General features: G+C 40.9%; 1 pseudogene; it reads right to left on the bottom strand.

Annotated features, from left to right (window-relative positions):
- The window catches only part of LOC105503104, a 118954-nt pseudogene that overhangs the window by 104713 nt on the left and 11342 nt on the right, over positions 1-2899 (bottom strand).

Raw genomic sequence — 2899 nt, 5'->3', positions numbered from 1 at the left:
GCCTATTTGGCCCAGTTTTATGTTGACTAGTTACACTCAGCAGAGGAGACAACCTGGAAGTCTTCCAGAGATTTTATTTTGCTTAGGTTTTGCCATTCAGTTTCTTGGTTGCAAATTATAGGAACTTAGAAAACAAAAATGTAAGGATAATGGGTACTTCACTGAATCTCTGCAAAGACTAGAAAATCCAGCTCAGAAAATGGGCAACAACTGAGGGAAACTGGGTACAGCCGTGGGCAGATGCAGGCAGAAGTTGCTTCCTTCTCCAGTACTCCCAGGGGCACCACTGCCTCCAAACATACCACTGTCCTGGGACCCTCACTGCTGTGCTCTTGGCTTTTTTTTTTTTTTTGGAGACAGGGTTTCACTCCCTCACTCCTGTCACCCAGGCTTTAGTGCAATAGCATGCTCTTGGCTCACTACAACCTCTGCCTCCTGGGCCCAAGCCATCTTCCTGCCTCAGTCTCCCAAGTAATGGGAACTACAGGTGGGCACCACCATGCCCCGCTGATTTTTGTATTTTTAGCGGAGATGGGGTTTCACCATATTGCCCAGGCTGGTCTCAAACTCCTGGCTTCAAGTGATCTGCCCACCTTGGCTTCACAAAGTACTGGTATTACAGGCACGAGCCACTGTGCCTGGCCCTCTTGAACTTTTAAGAGTTTCAGCTTCTTATGAAAATGTTTAAACGTATACAATAGCAGAATAAAATGAAACTCCATGTATCCTGTGTTAGTCCATTTTGCATTGCTATAAAAGAATACCCAAGACTGGGTAATTTCTAAGGAAAAGAAGTTTATTTGACTCATGGTTCTACAGGCTGTACAAGCACAGCACCCACATCTGCTCAGCTTCTGGTGAGCAGGCTGTTGCCCAGGCTGGAGTGCAGTGGTGCAATCTCAGCTCACTGTAACCTCTGCCTCCTGGTTCAAGCAATTCTCGCGTCTCGGCCGCCTGAGTATCAGGGATTACAGGCATGCGCCACCACTCCTGGCTAAATGTTTTCTATTTTTAGTACAGATGGAGTTTAGCCATGTTGGAGAGGAAGCTTTCAGTCTTGGTGGAGGGGAAGGGGAGCTGGAATGTCACATGACGAGAAAGGGAGCAAGAGAGTGAGGAGGAGGTACCAGGCCCTTTTTAACAAGCAGGTCTCGAGGTAACTAATAGGGCGAGAACTCACTCATTATTGTTGGGGGAGCACCAAACCATTCATGAGGGTCCACCCCCATAACCCAGACCCCTTCTGTTAAGCCCCTTCCTGCAACAATGAGGATCACATTTCAACATGAGGTTTGGAGGGACAAACATCCAAACCAGATCGTATCCATTCTCAGATTCCTTGTTAGACTTCTGCCAATCTTATTTAATTTATCCCCCACTGAAACGTTAATTTTTTTTTGCTGGAGTTATTTTGAAGCAATCCCAGATATCACATTAAGTTGCTCATAGATATTTTATATATATATATATATACACACACACACACATATATATATATATTTATTTTTTTACATTTATTTTTAAAAATGGAGTCATGGTTTCCCTGTGTTGTGTAGGCTGGTCTCGAATTCCTAGCCTCAAGTGATCCTCCTGCCTTGGCCTTCCAAAGTGCTGTGAGCCACTGTGCCCAGCCTACATTTTTTTCTATCAGATAGGGACTTAAGAAAACATGCATGGTACTGTTATCTCAACTTGAGATGCTGCCTTTTCTATAAATTTTTGTGGGACTCTAGACATTAGTGAATCCTAATAATTTTTTCTCTCTCCAGGCCTTTTTATTACTTCTTCAAGGTTCATCATCACATGCTTACACCTAAGTAGCCAGGGAATTGGGAGAGGAAATGTCTGCTGCTTTGGCATTCATGATGGGACATAGGGTGATATCACCCAACTCTCTTGGAATTGCTTTCAAATAAGGAGGGTATACACATTCTGGGCACACAAAATGGCAGATAGGGCATAATAGAGACTGCAGTGTGTTCACAACTGTCAAGTGAGTAGCCACTTGTCAAAATTGCCATTGATATTTTCTGATTGCTTTGGATTTGTAGGCTAGCATTCTTCTATAACTTTGTAAAAATACTTTGATAATTGTTAAGCTTTGATTTAAAGTGATATTGTTTCCACCTGGATGGAAGTCTATTTTCTTCTTGGGAGGTTTATTAGCCATTACATATGTAAATCTATGCATACTTTCTTTTGATACATTCTCTTGGGAAAAATCACGCTGAAAAATTATTAATGTACATGAAAACAACAGTTAAAATTCCCAGAGGACAATTGAGGCATTGAATATCTTTACATATTTTAAAGCATTCACCAATATCACTTGAGGGTGGCAGGGTTAGAGAAAGAATATTAAAATAATAATTTGCCCTGCTGAGATATTTTAAAAATTTGAGCAATGAATGTCTGTATATTATACCAGAAGAAGAATTAAGGTTGTGGACTACAGAATTTGCAGTAGTAAGGTGAAGGTAACTTCAGGATCTTAGTTCTACCCGGTAGGATCCTTGCTTGATGTAAATTTACAATGTTTCCTCGTATAAGAAGTGGGGTGCATAATTTTTTTTTTCCTGCTTTGAATCAAATATTCATCACCATTTGCACTTTCTACTGTCTTGATTCTTTTTAATCTTCCTCCGGTCAGCAGACATCATGAATGATAATCACAATCTAATTTCTAACATCAGCCATCACTGGGGATGAAATGTATCAAAGTAAACCTAACAAATATCTTTTGATTAGTATTGATTATTGATCTATCCACTATGGAAGTGGAAGGCAATGCAAGGCACTCCATCCTCAAGGGGAACAGGAAAGTGAGATGCAAGATAAAGTAATCAGAAAGGAGCTAAAGTAGAAAGCTCTTAGTTTACAGAGGGGAAAGATTATGGTT

Source organism: Colobus angolensis, unplaced genomic scaffold, assembly GCF_000951035.1.
Source record: "Colobus angolensis palliatus isolate OR3802 unplaced genomic scaffold, Cang.pa_1.0 Scaffold12, whole genome shotgun sequence".
NCBI lineage: Eukaryota > Metazoa > Chordata > Mammalia > Primates > Cercopithecidae > Colobus > Colobus angolensis.
This window is presented reverse-complemented; position numbering and strand designations above follow the sequence as displayed.